General features: G+C 45.4%; 1 protein-coding gene and 1 pseudogene across 3 annotated transcripts in view; one reads left to right on the top strand and one right to left on the bottom strand.

Moving 5' to 3' along the window:
* Positions 1-17,253, top strand: part of LOC144287682 (uncharacterized) — a 29,183-nt gene extending 11,930 nt beyond the window's left edge. For 2 of the 3 annotated variants that reach the window (XR_013355421.1, XR_013355419.1), the window contains 3 exons: positions 339-386; positions 15,106-15,186; positions 17,083-17,253. The gene's annotated coding sequence lies outside the window, so the exon portion shown is untranslated. Of the gene's footprint in view, positions 1-338; positions 387-15,105; positions 15,187-17,079 lie in introns of all 3 variants that reach the window. The other variant, XR_013355420.1, reaches the window with a different exon arrangement.
* A 2,682-nt stretch (positions 17,254-19,935) lies between these two features.
* LOC144287681 (large ribosomal subunit protein eL34 pseudogene) lies at positions 19,936-20,399 on the bottom strand (annotated as a pseudogene).
* Between the last annotated feature and the right edge of the window lie 536 nt (positions 20,400-20,935).

Below are 20,935 nucleotides of genomic sequence, written 5' to 3'. Positions count from 1 at the left end.
GGGGGAGCGGTAGAGGGAGAGGGAAAAGCAGACTCCCTGCTGAGCAAGGAGTCCAACGCAGGGCTTGATCCCAGGACCCTGAGGTTACGACCTGAGCCCAAGGCAGACTCTTCACTGACTGAGCCCCTCAGGTCCCCCTGTGAATACACATTCTTAATAGTCAGATGGCATCTGACTCAATGCTTCCATGATAACTTTCCAGACCACATTTTTAGATTAGATTTGAAAATGGTATTAGCATTTCAACTTAAAGGTCTAAAATAAAGTATGAGCCAAAACATTCATAAGTGTGTAATCAAAACACTGTCCACCTGTTTTTTCCATGTTCATCACCAAAGAACACAGCATTGATGAGAGTTACCAGATCGGCAGTCCTGAGGGTTTTGGTGAGTCACAGTTCTATTCTGGTGGTAATCACTGACTTTCCAAGGACAAGAAAGGTGACTTGGTTACCACCCTGCCTGCATGCCAGGGAGATGCAGGGTGGGCCAGTCATCTGCCTCGTTGGTTATGAATGAGAATGTCTCTGCCACTGTGTGCTTTAACTGTTTTTATTTGTGCGTATGAACGCTATTGATTTCTGTAGGTTAATTTTTTGTTCTGCTATCGAATTAAATTCTTTTATTGCCTCAGTTCATTTTATCATGATTCTTTAGGGTTTTCCAAATATACTACATTATCATGTACAAATAGAATTTTCCTCTTTACTAATGTTATACATCTCATTGGTTTTTCTTGTCTAATTGCATTCTCATATTTCTCGAATAATTGTTGAAAGTAGCAATGTTACTGGGTTTCAATACTTTTGTTCACAGTCCTAGCGAAAATACTCCTAGTGTTTAGACAGTAAGTAAGATTCTGGCCCTAGGACAAAAAAGGCCTATGTATTTTAATATCTAAAGAAAGTATCCATCAATTTTTTAATAATACTTTTTCACAATCTTTTCCATTATCTCTGGCAATACTCAAATTTCTTTTCTTTAGACCTATTAATGTGAATGATGTATGAATGGATTTTCCAATATTGAACCAACCTTTCATTCTTAGAATAAATCTCACTTGATAAAAAAAAAAAAAACTCACTTGGTCATGTTGATTATTTTGGATTATGCTTATCAATGTTTTATTTAGTATTTTATACCCAAGTGCAGTTCATAGGTAGTATTAGTCTCTAGGTTTTTTTTGTACTATCTCTATCAGGTTGAAATGTCAATGTTATACTTGCTTCACAATTAAGAATTTATGTGTTTTTCCTCCCCCTTTTGAATATCTTAGAAGATTTAGAGTGCTGAAACCACCTGATCTTTTCAGAATTGTTAGAAATGCCTTGTGAAGCCATCTCTTTGTGGTGCTTTTTCTGGAGGAGTTCCTTGGTAACTTTTTCTGTTTCTTCCAGGAAAAGTGATTCATTTAGTCTCTCTTAATTAAATGGAGTTCAATTTTAGCATACGATATTTCCCTACAGAATGATCCATTTCTTCTGCATTCTCAAATGTATTTGCATGGAGGTCTCTAAATCATCTCATTATTTTAAAGATATCATTTGTTCCCACCACTATTTCCCCCTTGTCATTTCTTATTTTATAAATATATCTCTTTTTCTTCCTAATGAGGTAAACTAGTAGCATGTCTATTAAATTTTTCCCAAAATCTAGGGTATTTTCATTCGGTACTTTATTAATTTCTGCCTTTGTCATTAATATTTCCTCCTTTATGCTTTTTTATAGTGACTTTGTCTCCCTTCTTCCAGTTTTAGAGCTGAGTAATTCATTTATCTCATTTTACCAATAAGTGCTTGGTGCTCTGCTCCTCAAAATGTTAACCCATAGATTCTCATACATACTATTTTAATTATCATTGTTTTCCAGACATTCTACAAATTTGTATTTTCTTTTTACCCAAAAGTTGTCAATAAAATGTTTTCTAACTTCCAGATGGTAGGACCTTTTTTCTTTGTTTCTGTTAATAATTTCTGGTTTTTATTATACTATGATCAGAAAATGTTTTTAGTAGTTCTACTTTGTGGCTAACTTATGCTTTCATTGCAACCTGATATATTATCAATTTTTGTGACTATTGCATGAGCACTTGAGAAGGTGTGTCCTCTGCTGTCAGGATGGGAAGGGTGTTTGGTGTGTCTTTATATTGTCTGCTTATTGATGATATTGTTTAGGGCCCTCTCTGCTTTCCTATTGTTTTCTCCCCTGATTCTTTTACTAGGATGATGTGTAAAATTCCTCCACCATAAATGTGTCTTTGTGTATGTATCCTTGCATTTCCCATAGTTTTTGCTTTATGAGCATGATTCTTGCAACATTTGGTATGTGGATTTTTATGAGCATTATATCTTCATTGTGAACTCTAGCAGTTAGTATGAAAAAGAGTCCTTTTTTGTCATGTTTAATGCTTTGGCGCTTGAATTTTACTTTCTCTGATATAAGGATCACCACTACCTGCTTTCTTACTATTTCAATGTACCTCCTGCATCTTGGTCCATTTCTTCATTTCTAAATACTGAAGCTGTATCGCTGTAGGTATACAAATATACTTGGATCTTGTGTTAGCCTTTTTAATTAAGAGGAAACTGCATCATGAAGTCCAAAGCCTCCCTCCAGGGGAAGGGTCAAGGAAACAGTGAGGCTGCATTTCATCTTTGCTTCTTCTCACCTCCTGCTACAGCCTGAGCAAGTCCTTCTAATTTTTTAGAGAAAGCTGAACAGGAGTGTTAAGGCAGCTCCCAATTCAACTTGGCTCCTAAACACAAAGGGAAGAATGTAAGGTGGAGCTGGGGGTATTGGTTTCCTGGGGAAAGTACGGCTGGTGCTTTGCTTCCGTACCACTCCCCACCCTGCAGCTGGTGCCAGGAGTTCTTCATGTGCCCCCCAGTTGACCATGACCTCCTGAGGAGGATGTTGTGTCCTCTTTGCCACCCAGCACTTTGTACAGAACAGGTGTCTATGGGTTCTGAATGAACGAATGAAGCATCACAGCTGAAGGGGAACCTGAAACTTGGGGTTCGTTTGAACACAAGACTGGCAAAGATGCTGCTACGGGAATATGTGGAGAAAAATGTCAGTTCATTAACACCGAGAAAAGGCAAAATTCTATAACGTTCTAACAACTTCACAAGTAAGTGAAAGGCAGTTCAGTAGAGTTGCTGCATGCTGAACCAGGCGCTGGGTTCTGGGATCACAGCTGAACCACCAGCCACCTGGCCCCAAGGTGCTCACAGCCTTGGCAGGAAAACAGGCCAGGAAGACAGCGTGCCAGAGGTGATCGTGGAGGAAGCCAGTTGGAAAACCAGGTGTGAAGAAGAGAAGCTCATAGAAGGCAAATGACAAAGACGACGTCTGGCACAGAGAAAAAATGAGACAAGGAGATGGGAACATCTGGAGAAAAACCATCTCCTTCATGGGAGTCGGCACTATCGGCTCCCCAAGACTCCTGGTCAGGGGACACCTTTCCGAAGGGAGAGGCTCTTGCAAGCCGAAGGTTTTCTTTTTTTTTTTTTTTTTAATTTTTATTTATTTATGATAGTCACAGAGAGAGAGAGAGAGAGAGGCAGAGACACAGGCAGAGAGAGAAGCAGGCTCCATGCACCGGGAGCCCGACGTGGGATTCGATCCCGGGTCTCCAGGATCGCGCCCTGGGCCAAAGGCAGGCGCCAAACTGCTGCGCCACCCAGGGATCCCCAAGCCGAAGGTTTTCAAACTGCAAGGAGGCTACCATGAGTGGGCCATGAAATCGGCTCACTGGGGTGGCACCAACATTTAAACACAAGAACAGAATGAATGCAGAGAGCACGTGCTAATGATACTTCTGTTTCCAAGACAGAAAGTCCTATGTCGTGACACAACATCGCTCCCCGCCGTAGTAGGTGAGCCACGGAGCATCATCTGTGCCTCGGAGGCCAGGGGGCACCGGCTCCTTGCTGCTTGACAGCCGGGCTCCAGAAGTACTATCCACCTGGGCCTGGTTCTTGCGGTGGTCAGAACCAAGAACCATGGAAGCTCACTGTCTCTCTGTCCTGGGGGCGTTAGTCCCAGATGAGGGTGTCAGCAGATGGTTCCTTGGAGACCATGAGGGAGTCTCTTTCACACTCTCGCAGCTCCTGATGGTTTCCCCACAGTCTTTGGGGTTCCTTGTCTTCTAGAAGTCTGTCCCTGACCTTTGCCTTGTTATCATGTGGCCTCTTTCCTGTGTGTCTCTGTGTCTAAATCTTTTTTATAACGACACCAGGCCTGTTGGATTGGGGTCACACTGCTCCTGATGTGACTGCCTCATGACTCGTCATATCTGCAACAACCCCGTTTCCCCATCAGGCCAACACGAGAACTCTAGGGCAATGCATCACATCACCTGGCAGCAGACATGTTCAAGCCAGCATCCAGGAGACAGGTCACGGGGTTTCCCCACTGAATAAGGCCTGCATTTCCCATTTTATTTTAATTAAGAAATAATGCGAAACTCACGGATCCCTGTCGTCTTTGTGGCAGTCTTTCCTGTCATGGTCTCCTGAGGTCACCACACTGGCCAAGAACAGAAAGGAACATGGGTCCTATGGCACTGGCAGGGCCAGGCAGGTGCCATGGTCACCAAAATGTTGCTTCTGAGTGATCAGTCCGGAGCCACTAGAATCTCAAACCCATCGTTGGAGCTTTTCTGTGCTGGAGCTGTTGTCTGTCAGGGAAATGACATTCCAGACTCTTCCCACTCCAGAGCCAGGACTGACATGCACTCAGTTTTGTGGGGCTGCTTGTGTACTGTGACACCACGACTATTCGAGGCTCTCATTCGTGGGCCGATCGTGGGTTTTCACCCTGAGCTTCATTGTTCTGGATGGGAAATCATGGGGAAATTCAACCAGCACATTATTGCCCATAACAACAGTGGTACTACCTCAGTGGGCCCTACAGTAGGAGGAGGGGCTCCCTCGGGCCACCTGGGGGTGTAGGCGCTGAGGAGGACCGTGGTAGAGGATGTGTGGATGGGCCTGACACTGTCATGTGTGGGTCTTCAGCTCACGAGATGGTGGTACAGGTGCCTCTAAGGAGCAGCCTGGGGTGACAGCCCAGCCACTCAGGGTGGGAAGCCACTGTCACTGCCTTCCCAATCTAGGGAAACAGATTATGCAGCCAGTGAGAGAATGGCCATCACCCAGAGGACAACTCCTCCACCAGAACTCAGAGACTCCGCCTGCAACCAGCGTGGCCCCTTCTAGGAGACCCGCCACGCCCACACCACCTGAGGCCCAGAGCGCCACAGGTAGGGCCTGAGACAGGTGGACTCTGGGAGGTGTCGTGCTGGCCCAGGGTGGCCACATACAGCAGGCACTCAGCAGAGTCACGGCTGAGCCCAGCATCCAGAAAAATCTACTTTCTCCCTAAAAGCCACGTGAACGTAGCCCTCTCCAAAGAGCAAGCAGACCATGCGAAGCCACCTGCCATGTGTACTACCAACGGTCGTCTAGATGACGACGATGTCACACAGACACACAGGACCATGACAGATGGAGAAACAGCTGTGGGCACACACCTTACCTGAGAAGAAGACAGCTTATTGGAGAAGATGATATTTTGACTTGAAAAGCTGTTTCTTCAAGTAACTTCATCCTTGGGAGGACCCGGAGGAACCTGTGGTTGTCTGCACACCTGTTCTAAGGAGACTTTCTTGTCCACTGCCCCCGGCACTTACCCTAATGCTCTTCCTTGTATGTCCGTGGAAGGGGATAGACCATGGCGATACTAGACATCATGACATGCCCTAGGCTGTGAGCCCCTCCAGGACAGACACCAGGACGCCCGTGGGCCTTGTAGCTGGCACGTGGTCGCTGCTCACAGAGTCGGGAGTGAGCACTTGGATAGTGTGTGTGGTTGTCAACAGTCTCGTCATGAAAACTCATTATTCCTCCGTGACCATGATGAGCATTGTGGTGACAATGACATCGCACCCTGGGAGGGCTTGTGTGCGCGGCACTGTCATGTTTGAATCACCCCATCAGACCTCACAGCAACCCCGTGTCAGGCCCATTTCACAGAAGAGGGATGTGAGGTCCAAGGGCTGAGGCGCTTGCCCTGGTGAGCCCTGGGGTGTGGGCCGAGGGACCTGCTCTTGATACCAGGTGAGAGACCGTTTCAAGGACCCTTGAGAAGCCTGTGCTGGATGGTTTCCCGGAGGCCGCCGGGAGGAGCCCGGCTCTGGTGACCAGCTCTGCTGGTGGCCCCGCACCACAGCCACCCTCCCTATCTCCCTCAGCAAATCCCACCTGCTCTGTTACTGTGCTGGAAACCTTGCCAGGGGGAACAATGAGGCGGTGATTTACCTTTCAGTTGTCCACTGCAGGAAATGATTACCATCTAAGGAGCCAGCAGGGAGTGCTTCCTGCCTCCCTATGGGGCCTCAAGGGCGGGGTCCAGGAGCCTTGTAGCCCCACGAGCCCAGCTCTCCCAACACCCATGACTGGGCAGATTTGTCTAGAACTTCCTCCTGTCGACAGAAAATCATCTCCACTCAGGAGCTCCTGGGCCATGAGGTCTCCTGATGCCTCCTCCCTACATTGCTGACTTAAAGTTGAATGCAGGCTTTTGCTCCTCCATCGTCCAAGACCCCCATAGTTTGCAGTGATTTCATCTAAACTAGGTTAGAAGTCCACTCGTATTACTGGCGGACAAATGGTCGTCATCTCTGTCTCTGGTCAACCTCGATTTGGGGACTTGGGGGCTTCCAAACTGGGAGAAGTGACTGAGAACTATCACACTTCCCTGAGAACTAACATAGTGGGCTGAGCCATTAGAAGTGATGGCGCAGGGGACCCTGGGTGGCTCAATTGCTTCGCCTCAGGTCATGATCCCCAGGGTCTTGGGATCCAGTCCCACATCGTCTCCCCGCAGGTAGCCTGCTTCTTCCTCTGCCTGTGTCTCTGCCTCTCTCTGTGTGTCTCTCATGAATAAATCTTTTTTAAAAATAGAAATGACAGCACAGGTCAGAAACGGTCCAATACCTGGTCCCTGGAACCCTCGCAGGGGCCCTCGCGGCTCAGCGTGACTGGGGCGCCACTCAGGCTCCCTCCTCTCCGTGCTCCCTCTCAGCACCCCTGCTCTGCTGGGAGCAGAGGCGTATCCTGCTCCTGTTGCCTCAGGCGGGGCATTTCCCCCGCTGGACAAGCTTCCCTGAGCTCCAGCGTCCGCCCCAAATGGGCACACAGGCTGGCTCCCAGAGGGTCGTTCTTGTGCACCTTTGTTTCCCAAACAGAGGGACCCAAGGGTCTTGGTCTCGTTGTTCAGGGCAACGCTGAGCTCCGCCACTGACCTCCCCAAAGACATAGAAGTATAGTCAACATGACACTGTCCTGAGCCACACCTCGGGATTGTGGGGCAACGAGGGTTTAAAGTAGGCGCCAAGGAATGAATCTCTAATGCGAAATTCTGGCCACCACAGCAGGGCCCTTCTTGCAAACCCACTGGCTCCCTCTCTTGGGTTGCTAAGTGGCAGGATTACACCGATCATGTAATAGGACCTTTCCCTGACACATGATCACTTTCAGCTTGATGTTAAACCCAGGTTCTTACTGGGGTTTGTCATCTTCCAATGGGAATCCAACTAGCCCTCCTGACATCTTTCTCGGCTGAAGGGGAGGGGGAATGGACAAGTTTCTGTGGGGCATGGGATTGTGGGACAGAGTGCAGGGCAGACAGTATGAGCCCGTCAGACCTCTTACCGGCTGTGTGATCTCAGCTAAGTGACCTCCCTCTCTGAACCTACAGTTCATCATCTGCAAGCTGAAGGTCAGATTGCTTTGAGTGGTGGGGTTGCTGGGACCAGTAAGTAGGATGACAAAGGTAAGAACTCGGGGCAGGTGATGATTCATAGGATACATTAGGTGTTCTTACCAGATATCCTGTGTTTTGGTAAGATGCAGCACACTCTAGTGAAATCCGGCCTCATTACAAACTCACGTAACCATCCGCACAAACATGACACAGAAGAGGTCCATCGCCCCAAAAAATTCCATGCTCTCTGTACTCAGCTCTTTCCACCATCTCCATCCCTAAGACTACTGACTTGTGTCCTGTTTCTATAATTTTCCCTTTTTCAGAATGTCATATATGTACACCATGTAGACTTTTGAGTCCGGTCTCCTCGACTAGCACAATGTTTTTGGGATTCTTGCACGTTTGTCCATTGGTGCTTCTCCCATCGCTGAGGAGTGTTCCGTTGTGGCCACTACTGGCTCACTCCTCATTCACCAGCTGGATGACATCCAGCTTGTTTCCAGGTTTGGGAATTTCAAATAAAGCACCTAGAGACATCTGCATACAGGGCTTTTATGGTTTTACCATAAACTGAGGTATGGCAACTGTGTTCATAAGAAACTGTCAACATAGTTTTGCATTCTTGCCACACAGCGAGAGTTGCCCTGGATCTTCCTCAACACTTAGTATAGTATTAATCTGCATTTCCCCCAATGACTAATAATATCGAGCATATTTTCATGTGTTTATTTGCCATCTGAATATCTTTTCCAGTCAAGCGTCTTTTCAAATATTTTGCTCATTTTCACTAGTTTATTTTCTTACTGTTGAGTTTTGAGAGGTATTTCTATATTCTGTATACAAGCCCCTTGTCAGATCTGTGGCTGCAAAGATTGTCTGCCGGGCTGTGGCTCACTTCTCATTGCTTAGCAGTGTCTTTCAAAGATCAGGAGTTCTTAATATTGGTCAAACTCAACTTATCAATTTTCATTTTTGGTGTCAAATATAAGATATCTTTGCCTAATTCAAAGTCAGAGATATTCTCTATGTTCTTTTCCAGAAGCTTTAAAGTTTTAGACTTTACATTTAGGACTAGGATCCATCTTGAGTTAACTTGTGTGAATGGTGTCAGGTCAGGATTATTTTGGTTTGGTTTCTTGCATGTTGACGTCCAGGTGTTCCAACACCATTCATTGAAAGACTCATCTTTCTCTGTTGAATTAATTGCCTTTGCATGTATGTTGACAACTAGTTGATCTTGTACATGTGGGCCTATTTCTGGGGTCTGTTTGGTTCCACTGACCTAGGACCTACTCTTTTTCAGCTGTCACAGAGTCTCGGTTACTATATGTTGATGCCAAGATTTGAAATCAGGTCATGTGACTCCTCCCATTTTGCTCTGATTTTTTTTTTAATATTTTATTTATTTATTCATGAGAGACACAGAGAGAGAGGGAGAGACACAGGCAGAGGGAAAAGCAGGCTCCACGCAGGGAGCCTGATGTGGGACTCGATCCCGGGTCTCCAGGATCATGCCCTGGGCCGAAGGCGGCGCTAAGCCCCTGAGTCATCCGGGCTGCCCTGCTCTGATTTTCAAAATCAGTTTGGCTTGTCTTCTCATATAAATTTTAAAAACAGCTTATTAATTTCTGTGGAAAACTTTTGTTGGGACCTTGGTTGAGATTGTTATAAATCTATAGATCAGTCTGGTGGGCACTGACTTCTTAACTGTATTCAGCCTTCCGCTCTATAAATGACCCCATTCAGGGGCACCCGGTGGCTCAGTCAGTGAAGCGTCTGCCTTCAGCACAGGTCATGATCCCAGGGTCCTGGGATTGGGCCGGGTGGCAGGCTCCTCACTTGGCGGGAGTCTGCTTGTCCCTCTCCTGCCCCTCCCCCGACTAGTGCTCTCTGTCTCTCTCTATATATTTCTCTTTCAAATAAATATGAACGACGCCATTTATTTAGGTCCCCTTCGATCTCTCTCACCAGTGTTTCGTGGTGTTCAGCATAAAGACCTTGCATATATTTTATTAGATTTATACATAAATATTTCATATTCTTGGTGTTATCATAAATAATACTGCTTTTTAAATTTCGACTTCCAATTGTTCATTTCTAGTGTATAGATATGTGATTGTTTTGTACAAGACTCTGTACCCTACCACCTTGCTCTCCTCACTCTTCAGTTCAGAAAGCTTCCCTGTGGATTCTTGGGGATTTACTATATAGTGAATCATGTCATCTGTGAATAGATGGGTTTTTCCTCTCCAACACATAGACCTTCCATTCATTTTCCTTGCCTTACTCCACTAGCTCCAGTACAAGGTTAAATACAAATGGTAAGAACAGACTTTTTTTTCAAATTCAGGTGTATCTGTTGTGGGCATAGAGAACCTCTTTGCAAGACATCAGATAGTAAACATTTTAGTCTTCAAGGGCAATATGCTTTCCTGTTGCAACTACTTAACTCTGCCATTGTAGCACAGAGGTAGCCAAAGACAATACATAAAAGAATGGGTGTGGCTGTATTCCAGTAAAACCTTATTTATTGAAACTAGTGCTGATCTGTATTTGGCCTATAAGCCTTAAGTTGCTAACCCCTGATCTGTTGAAATGATCAGTTAGTTTTTCTTTATTCTGTTCATATGGGAATTGTATGTCTTGATTTTTTTTTTTTAAGATTTTTTATTTGTTCATGAGAGACACAGAGAGAGGCAGAGACAGAGGCAAAGGGAGAAGCAGGCTCCCTGTGGGGAGCCTGATGCGGGACTCAATCCTGGGACTCCAGGATCACTCCCTGAGCCAAAGGCAAATGCTCAACTGCTGAGCCACCCCGGAGTCTCATGTCTTGATTTTTGAGTGTTGAAATCACACCTGTGTTTTAAGATAAACCCATGATACAGTTTCCTTTCCATATATTTTGGATTCAATTTGCAAAAATTTAGTTAAGAATTTTTGTCTCTATGTTCATGAGTGATACTGGCCTGTAGTTTTTTCCTCTCTGATGCTTTTGTCCAGTTTTGGTTTCAAGGTAATAATGGCCTCACAGAAGGAGTTGAGAAGTATATTCTTTTCTTTAATTTCCTTGATATATCTGTATGAAATGGATATTATCTTTAATATAAAATGTCTGATAGAATTTACTAATTAAGACATTAGGGCCTTTATTTTTCTTTGTGGAAAGATTTTTAAGTACACATTTTATTTCTTTTGTACCTGGTGACGGGCACTGAGGAGGGCACTTGATGGGATGAGCACTGGGTGTTCTACCATATTGGCAAATTGACCTTAAATAAAAAATGTGAAAAAACAAATTTTATTTCTTTTATAGATAAAGGGCTATTTAGTGTCTCCTATATCTTCCTTAGTGAGCTTTGTTAGTTTGTGTCTTTAGAGAAATTTGTTCATTTCATCTAAATAGCAAAAGGTCATAACAGTCTCTTATTGCCCATTTTAATGTTTGTAGGAACAACTCTCTCATTCTTGATATCAGTAATTTGTGTGTTGTTTTTTATTTGGGGTTTTCTTTTTTTTATCCCTAGTGATATAATTAGGGACAAAATGATCTCAGAGAATCAGGCTTTTGGTTTCATTTTTCTGTATTGTTTCTCTATTTTTTTTGTCATAACCTTTTCCTCTCTTAATTTTATTGTTTTCTTTCCTCTGATTATTTTGAGGGTTTTTTCTCTCCTTTTTAAAATGTCTTTAATGACTTGTTAAGGTGAATACTTAGGTCAAAGTTTTGAGACTTTTCCTCTTTTTTATCATGAACATTTAGTTCCTCTTAGCTCTACTTTAATCTCGTCCTACAAATTTTAATCAGTTCAAAATGCTTTATAACTCATCTTTTAAATTTGTTCTTTGACCCACAGGCCATTTAGAAATGTACTATTTCATTTTCAAATATTTGGAAACTTTTCCAACACCACTATGTTATTAATTTATGGTTCAATTCTGTTTTGGTCAGAAAACACACATTATAAGACTTGGATCTTTTAAATGCATTTTTAAAAACCTTAAATATGGCCTAGAATATATTGTACTTTAGCAAGTATTCCACGTACACTTGAAAAGAATGTGTATATGTTGTGTATTTGTGGAATATTTTATAAATGTCAATTAAATCAAGTAGGTGAACCTCCATGTTCAAGTATTCTATACACTTACAGAATTTCTGTCTCCTTGTTTGCTCAACTCTTAAGAAAGCAGAATTGAAATCTCAGTTGATAATTGTGAATTTGCTGATCATATCTTTTGGTTTTCCCAGTGTTCATTTCATATAGCTCAAAGCACCTTCATTGCATCTCATCTGCATGCATAAAAATATTGTTATATCTTCTTGATTAATTACTGCTTTAACATTAAGAAATGACCCTCTTGGGCAGCCCCAGTGGCTTAGCAGTTTAGCGCCACCTTCAGCCCAGGGCATGATCCTAGAGACCCGGGATCGAGTCCCATGGCAGGCTTCCTGCATGGAGCCTGCTTCTCCCTCTGCCTGTCTGTCTCTCTCTCTCTCTCTCTGTGTATCTCTAATAAATAAATAAAATCTTTAAAAAAAATAAAATTTAATAAACTCTGAGGAAAAATCATAAAAAAAGAAAGAAATGACCCTCTTTATTCCTAGTGATATTCTTGGCTCCTAAAGACATTTTGTCTAAAATTTAAATAGACATTTTAGCTTTCTTTTGATTAGTATTCACCTGGGTGATCCTTTCCATCATTTTATTTTTAACCTACTTTTGCTTTATATTTAAAGTGGGATTTTGTAGGCAGTGTACAGTTAGGTCTTGCTTTTGTATGTAATCTGAGAATTTATGCTTCTTGAACATATGGGATATGGTGTTATGATAAATTTTAATATCCTTGCCTTCTAATTCTACTATCTATGTCATTTCTGGGTCAGTTTTGATTGATTAATTCTTCTCATTATAGGTCATTTTCTTAAAGATCATATTTTATTGCTTACTTTCAAGCCTGATCATTTTTGTTTGGATGCCAAATATTATATATTTTACTAGCAAGCTTTGCTCTTGAACCCAGTTAAATAACTTTGAAAGAGTTGATCCTGTTGAGGTTCACATTTAAGCTTTGTTCTGTAAAGCAAGTAGCACTTATTCTGAAGTTAATAATCCCCAATACTAAGGCAATACAATTCTGGAGTACCCTCCCCAATGCCTTGTGTATAATGAGGCTTTTTATGTTTACCACGGGGGATGCCAACTACTGGCCTGTGTGAGCTCTGGAAATTTTTCTGTTGCCCTTTTATGTGGTTCTTTTTCCATCCTCAGGCTTCCTATGTCTTCTCACTGACCCCCAGCTGGAGACTTGAGGCAAACTTCTGAGGTCTCGGAGTTCTCTGACCTCTCTAGGTGTTGTGAGCTCTCCTAGTTCCATCTCCTCCTGGTGAGACCACAGGGCTCTGCCTCTGTCCTCACTCATCATGCCGGACTGGAAACTCTCCAGGCAGGAATGGGCGGGGTCATGAGGAGCCCCTTTGGATTTCCCTTCTCAGGGATGACTGTCCCTTACTGCCTGCTGTCTGATGTATGGGAAATTATTATTTCATATGTTTTTTTTTTCTAGTTCGTAAGTTAAATTGGGAAGTTAAATCTGGTCCTTGCTACTCCATCTTTTCCAAGCATGAAAGTTCAAACAGTGGACTTTCACCCACGTAGTTCCATTGGGAATCCTGTAGCTATGAAAAGCCCTGCATTTCAACTCTGACAAAATCTCCAGGATGGCCTGGAAGGAGAAAGAGCCAGAGACCTTGCCCTGCATTCTTTCCCAGCTAGGCCTCCTACCATCTCAGTGACTTTAGGCAAAGCTGCTTTGCTTCGCTGGGGTCTCATTTACAAATGGAAAGTAAACATTTCCCATGAGCCTCATCAGGTGTATTGATGTTCAAATGGACCCACACCTACATAGGGACTGTGCAAATGTTATCATGATATATGGAATCCTAAAGGCTAAAGATATACTCCAAAATAAGCAAACTTAAGATGCAAAATTTTATACTTATTGATGAATTGTATGTTTCCACAAGTCAGTCAGCCTGAACTGTCTGACAAAATTTCCTAAGCATCTTCCTCTAAAAAATGTCAATGTGGCTTTAAATATTCAGTGAGTGTATGATGTTGGCAACAATCTTTGCAGTATGGATTATCACTGGAAGACAGAAATGGAAGGCAATTGTGGCCTACAGGAGGAAGCTGGAACTGAGGGGTCATTGTTGGAACTGGCTTTATTTTCCACAGATACTCTTCTTCCAAATTTTAAAATTCTGCCATGGGCTTATAATACATATTACAAATAAGAATTTGTTGCCTTAAAATAACTTGCAGTAATATTTTAAAAGCCTGAAGCAGCTTGAAGGATCTGCAGAGAACATCTTTCTCTTGTTGCCAGAATAACCAACCACCTGTGTGATTTCCACAATGTCTAAAACGTCTCCATGACCCAAATCACCACTCCTGACATCTGAAGTGTGCCTAAACTTCGGGTTCTGTTACAATCTAAGTGTCCCATGAGACATACAGAATTTTATCCCACAGTCAGTAATTTTGTATTGGCATTAGCTTCAACAAAAGATTCATTCACTCAGTAAATACCTACTAACACCTGCTAGATGCTTATAGGTAAATAAAGGTTGTTGTTTTCTAACCACCCACAAAGCAATGAGAGATGCAGACCACCCAGCAGCAAGTTAAGATTCATATGTTGAACAAATATAAATTTTTCTTAAATGTTCTTGGCTGTCCTTAAATAGAGTTTTGGGAGAACTTTTGATTCTAGGGGTCTCCTTGATACATTTTGAACATAGGGAAGGTCAGGAAGGAAAAGGGTGAGAGCACCCTGTAGGTCACAGTTAAGGCTGCATCCCGAGGAAAGGAACCTCCCAGGCTGGGTGCTGCTCTGAACAGGCCCTTTTCACCCTGACTCTGTGGGACCAGTGACTACTCTGGACTCATCCCATGAATCAACACTCTGCCCCTCTCATCAGTGGCGAGACTGGTCCCACACAATATTGATAAAAAGGCCTGGACAGGGCAAGGGTAGGAGTTCACTCTTTTGAGGAGTGAAATGTCTTATAAAATATATGTCCAGATGCAAGGAGAGTATCCAAGTGACCAGGAGCATCAACCACAGAAGGAACCAAGCTAGCACATCCTCAGAATGTAAGGAGAAAACAGAGAAAGCATGACGATGTGAGTCTCCACCTGGACCTGAGCACAAGCCACACACTCTCGGTCCTGGGCTTCCTGAAAGCCTCTGAGGTTGAAAAGAGAAGATGTTTGGGATCATGCCTCAATGACTGACCAAATCCTGATCATGGAATTTATTTTTCCCACAGGAAAGAAGAATTCACAAAACGATCAATATAAAAAACTGTCAATTCTGGACAAAATCCTTCAAAACATTGGAAAATCTGCAGGTAAACTGGAATAATAGATAAGTGGCTCCTTGTGCTGGGATGCCCCCCGTCATGAAGAGACATAAACCGGTTGCCCCACACGGTTTCCTGTGTCATCAGACTCTGCCCCCCCGGTCCAAATTCAAGGAGTCCTGGGCATGTGGGGCCACTGTCATACACCCCGGGCCGGGGAGGTCCCCAAACCTCACCGTGGGCGCCTCCCACCCGGGACTGAGTCCCACACCTGCGGTCACCCCCAGCATCCAGCCCCCGGCCCCCTGCCCTTTCAGACAACTCCCTAGTTGCTGAGGTCAGCCCACGACTCCCCTGGAGGCTTCTGCCCAGGCCCCAGGCTTCTCCTTCTCCCTGGAACTTTCCAGAACACCAGGAAACTTCTCCAGGCCACTCCTCTCCCGTCCTCCCAGCCTCTCCCAGGTAGACTCTAGTCACAGAGATGGTTCAGATGAACACCTCCAGCCTTCTACCTGCCACATACCCATCCACGCACCCTAAGCCCGACTGGTTTTGGGGACGCGTCACACCCTAATTCCAGCTAGTGTCAACGAAGACTTGCAAGGATCTGTAAATGTGACTGTTAAGCCACAGCAGGGGGCTCCTGGTAGAGCCCGCGCAGGACCAAACCCACCTGGCCAGCCCCCACCTTCGCCTGCCGTGTACCGAGCTCCTACCGGGGCCAGCACCGCTCAGGGCTCCCTGGACTCCGCCCGGTGGCGGAGCCCACGTTCCAGGGCACGGTTGGGCGGCCTCTCCGTTCCACCTGCTGGGACCCCTCTGGGTCTCCCCTCCTCCCGTCGGCTGCTCCTCCAAGCCCCCGACCAGCCTCCGTGCAGCCAGCCTGCCGTCTTGTACTTTGTGGAAATGCCGGCCAGGGTGGAGTCACAGACGCGTCACTAGAGACCTCCCGGGTGTGCGAGTTGTCACTACGCGCGGCCAGAGCCAGCCCTGGAGCCTCAAACTCCCAGGCCCCGGCCTGCACCTGGCGCCTGCAGGCCCCCCAGTGTAGTCAGAGGCAGAGAGGGACGTTAGGGTTTGCTGCACCTGCTGCGCATCCACCGACCGTTCAGGTCACAAGAGACGTCGCCAAACACCCGGCCCCCGGGGCCTTGCGAGCTCTGTCGAGAGAACAGTAAAGCCTCCCACGACCCAACGCCTAAGGCAGGGCCTTTCCACCTGCTGGAGCTCCTGCAGGTCGGCTCCGCGTCTGGGGGTCCGGGGGTGGGCGGCGGACGCCCCTCGAGGGCCAGGGCGGGGGCCAGCAGTGTGTGGGCAGGAGCCGTCCTTGGCGGGGACAAGGGGCCCTGACGTCACAGGAGCTGGTCCATGCGGCCGCCCCTGAGGGCAGGGGACACCGCCCAGCCAGCGGAGCTCAGAGGAGCCCCCGCAGGGTCTGGGGGCGGAAGGCGGCGGCACTAGGCCTCATAGGGTGCGGTCTGGCCCCCCACCCTGGCCTCCTCTGTGTGCCGGCCTCTGCGTGGCTCCTCCCCTCTCTGCGCTGCTCCTCCCTCGGGGTCACGGCCTCCTGCTCCCCAAGACTCTGCCAGTTCTCTCCCCCACCTGACTCACTGCCAACCTCACCCCAACCACACCTTCCCCTGCTCCCTCCTGCAAGGACGCTGCCACGTTAGCCCTGACTCTCCAGGTGCCGTCTTGTCCCCACCATCCTCTGCGCATCTGCACGGTGGTGTCTGTCGTGCAAGTTCACCTCCCCCCCACCCCCCGACCCGGGACTCTCTCTTCTCAAGGCTCCATCCAGCCCCCACAGCACCTGCAACTACTGCCCACAGACCAGGGACACTGGCAGCTGGCTTCAGGCTTCTCTAGTTCCCGGGAGGGTGGAAAGGCAGGCTCTCGGAGCAGAGTGCCTAGAATTTCACAAATAAATCTCTCTCCAAGCAGGGCACTCTTTGCAGTAAATGGAAGAGGAGGGGGAGGCTCTGAAGAGGTGCAGAGGGCAATCAGCACGGCCACCTGCTCTGAGGGAGCCCCCTCCACAGGAAATCCAGACTTCGTGAGACCCCATAGCCCCACCCTCAGGAATAAAGTGCATATATGTGCACATGTTGTTAACCATGCTGTACAAGGAAATGTGTTTTATTCATGAAATCCCAAGTAGAGCTCAGCTATTCAAATGTTAAGCTAGAGGGTTTGTGGATTTCTTTTTTCTTTCTTTTTTTTTTTTTTTTAAGAAGAACCTCCTAAAGTTTCTTTTCGAATAGGACGGGGTTTAAGGAAGCTCTGCTCAGCTTCTGAGAATTCGGTCCATGATGAACCCAAGTGAGCCCTGCACACCTGCACCTTGCAGAGTACACAGGCGCATGTGCTCAACACACAGGCGACATCCTTGCATCGTGATGAGTCCCAGGCAAGCTGTGTCTCTGGGGTGTGGGAGGTGACAGTGAGCTCTGATCTCCAGGGGGCGTCTGACCCGTAGCAGCTCTCTGGGGACCCACCAGAACATGCTTGCAGCCGGAATTCTCCTCCAAACCGCTCCTGACTGTGCACAGTGAGATGAGTTACTTAAGACAAAATGTGATTGCCTCCTTTCCCCAGAAAAGCGGGTCTATGGATGTTCATGAATCGTGTCTGAGAACAACACTGGGGAGGGAACTTCTGTGCTGAGGTACGGCTGCAGGGATGGACTGGTATTTGTTCTAGAACACTGATGGAAACGGCATAGAAAGGAGCCGTTTTATTTGCGATTGCTGGCTGCTCACTCTTCTCAAGAGAAACAAAAGTCCTGTCTTTCCTTTGACGTCATCAAGTCAACTGTAGCATGGAGGCCCCGGGGTGGGTCCAAGGGCTGAGGCTTTCACCCAGTCCTGTGAGCTCAGCTCAGGAACCTGAGACAGAGGCAGTACACGTGACTCCCTAGCTGCCGAGCGAGTCGGTGGCAGAGCAGGACGCTGGTACCCCGACTCCTGAGCCTTTCCCTCCTCGGCACCAGCCGGGTCTCTGCCGCCCACTCATCAGTACATGGGTATCTCAGGGGGTTTTTTGGTTTGTTTTTTGCACATAGTTTTACTTTTTCTGTTTGGTGCTTGAATCTCACAAAGCATTCTTAGAGTTCCGTGTGGTGTGCACGCCATCTGCACACATGATGCCAACGCACCATAAGCTCAGGAGGGACGTCATCTCTTTTGTCCTCCCTCAGATCACTGGGTAGCTTTGTCATCACACACGGTCATGTGGGCCCTGGTGGAGCCAGTCCCTGGTGGGATCTCCCCATGCTGTTTGCCCCCAGGGGAGCTTTGACAGACCAGGACCAACCTGGACAAAACAAAATGTAAAAAACGTCGTTGACCGGCCCCACCCCCAGTCCTTGCCCTCACTCTCCTGGGATACATCATTACCTTGATTTTCCAAAGCTGAAACTTTAATGATTTAATAGTTGAGCCCATCAAAACGTCTCCTCTTGGTGACAGCATCAAAAGCAGCAGAGTCAGACGCTGGCCCCCAGTGTCCCCCAGAGCCATGGAGTGTCTAGGCCTGCCTCTGAGTGCCGCAGGGGATGACTGCGCACTTTGAGGAGACTTAAAATACAGCTGAGAACTAAATTTATGAACAAAACATAAATACCAGTATTACTAGCAAAAGTCAGGTGATGAGTTGGCAGACAGGTGGTGTTAAGGACTTGTCTCTGCGCTGGAAGAGAGCCTCCCTCTGGGTCCAGAGTTGAGTTGGGTGAGTGCTCCATGGAGAAGATGTGACCCTCTGAGGGTAAGAAGAACAGGTAGGGGAGCATGGGCACCGCCACCCTGGGCACAGTGATCCCCTGGTACATGCTATGGTTTGGAAAAAGTTTTAAAATACTGATTTATTCTACGATCTCAATTTTGGAAATTTACTGAGGCCTGCTTCATGATCAAACATAGCGATTTTTGGTGACAATTCCCTTTCAGCTCGGGAGGAATGTATTTTGTTGTGTTGGGTGCAGTGTCTATGAAGTCAATGTATGGTTTAAGTTTTCTCCTTACTGATGAATCTTTGTCTGTTGGGTCTGTCAATTTCTACGGGTGGTCCACTATGATTGTGAGGGAGTTATTATTTTGCATTTCTGTAATTTTGCTTTACATATTTCAAAGCTATGTTATTAAATTCATAAAGACTAAATTATATCTTTCTAGTAGACTGAAGTCCTTATTGTGGGATGTGTTTCTGTTTATCTATTTCTTCTTGTCTTCTTCAATCTACTCGGATATTAATAAACATGACTATATTAGCTTTCTTTTGGCTAATACTTGTGTGATAATCATTTTCCATCCTGTAACCTTCAACTTTTCTGTGCATTATATTTCACATATATCTCTTTAGGCACGATATAAAAGAATGTATTTTTTAAGATTCCATCTATCTATTTGCCTTTGAGTGACTTAATCCATGTACATTAAATTAACTAGTGATACAGCTGGGTTTATATCTACTGTCTTACTACTTGTTTTCTATTTGACTCACATGCCTAAATTTTCTCTTTCATTACCTTATTTGAGTTGATCAAGTATTTTTTTCATTCCATTTTTCCCTTTATTGGATTAATTATATATTCTTTTAATATCACTTTAACAGCTTAATTAGAAATTACAATACCTATCCTAGACTTATCATAATTGAAAATAAATTAGCACTTTTAGTATTTCCTGGGAAATGCAAGGACAAGAGACATTTAACCCCATTTACTAACCATCTTTTGTATTTTTTTATCATGAATTTTAATCCTATAGATGTTTTTAATGCCATAGACATTGTAGTTAGTTTTTTTAACAGATCAAGCTTTTTGATTTTTATTACTCAAAAAAAATCCTCATTTTTTTATTTAGCTTTCTGACTCTGTGCTTGTGCCTTCAACACTTTCACAACGATTTTCTGCTCCTCAATAAGGAAAGCACGCTTGATCCTGTCATGAACACACTTAGCACACATGGAACTACCATAGGCCCTGCTGATGTGTTTTTTCGTTTTAGACAATCTCATAAGGACTTTAGGTCTCACCGCACGAACTCCTCGAAGTCGGCCAGGACACACGCCACATGCAGACTTTGGTGCTTTCCCAACCTTCTTGGTATAAAGGTAAATGATTCTATTGCCAGGAGTTCGGGACAGCCTAGTTTTGTTAGAGGCTGTATTGTAGGACAGCCTACGACGGTATGTCAAACGCTGAACCATTCTGAACGCCTACGGACGCCGTCCCCGGAAGAGCTGTAGTTACAGTTTTATACGGTTAATATTCATTTGGGCTTGCCCACGTACTTACCTCACGCTGTTCTGTTGTGCACTGTTAATGCTTCCAGTTAACAAGATAGTATTATGACTAAAGAATTTCTTTTAGCATTTTAGTGTGAGTCTGCTGGGTATATCATTAGGCTTTTTTTTTTTTAAAGATTTTATTTATTTATTCATGAGAGACACAGAGAGAGAGGCAGAAACACAGGAAGAGGGAAAAGCACGCTCCCTGCAGGGGGACCGATGTGGGACTCGATCCCAGGATCCCTGGATCATGACCTGAGCCGAAAGCAGAAGCTCAACTGCTGAGCCACCCAGATCCCCCATCCAGGTTTTATTTGTCTGAAAATATCTTTACCTTCACTTTTGAGGAATATTTTTACTAAATAGAGAATTCTGTGTTCACAGTTCTTGTCCTTCAGTGTTTTCATTGTCATTTGTTTTCCATAGTTTCCACTGAGGGGTCTGCTGTCTCCATCTCTGTTCTTGTTGCTCCTTTGACTGTTAAGGCTTCTTTTCTCCTCTGGCATTT

The sequence above is a fragment of the Canis aureus genome, chromosome 17, assembly GCF_053574225.1.
Source record: "Canis aureus isolate CA01 chromosome 17, VMU_Caureus_v.1.0, whole genome shotgun sequence".
Classification (NCBI taxonomy): domain Eukaryota; kingdom Metazoa; phylum Chordata; class Mammalia; order Carnivora; family Canidae; genus Canis; species Canis aureus.
This window is presented reverse-complemented; position numbering and strand designations above follow the sequence as displayed.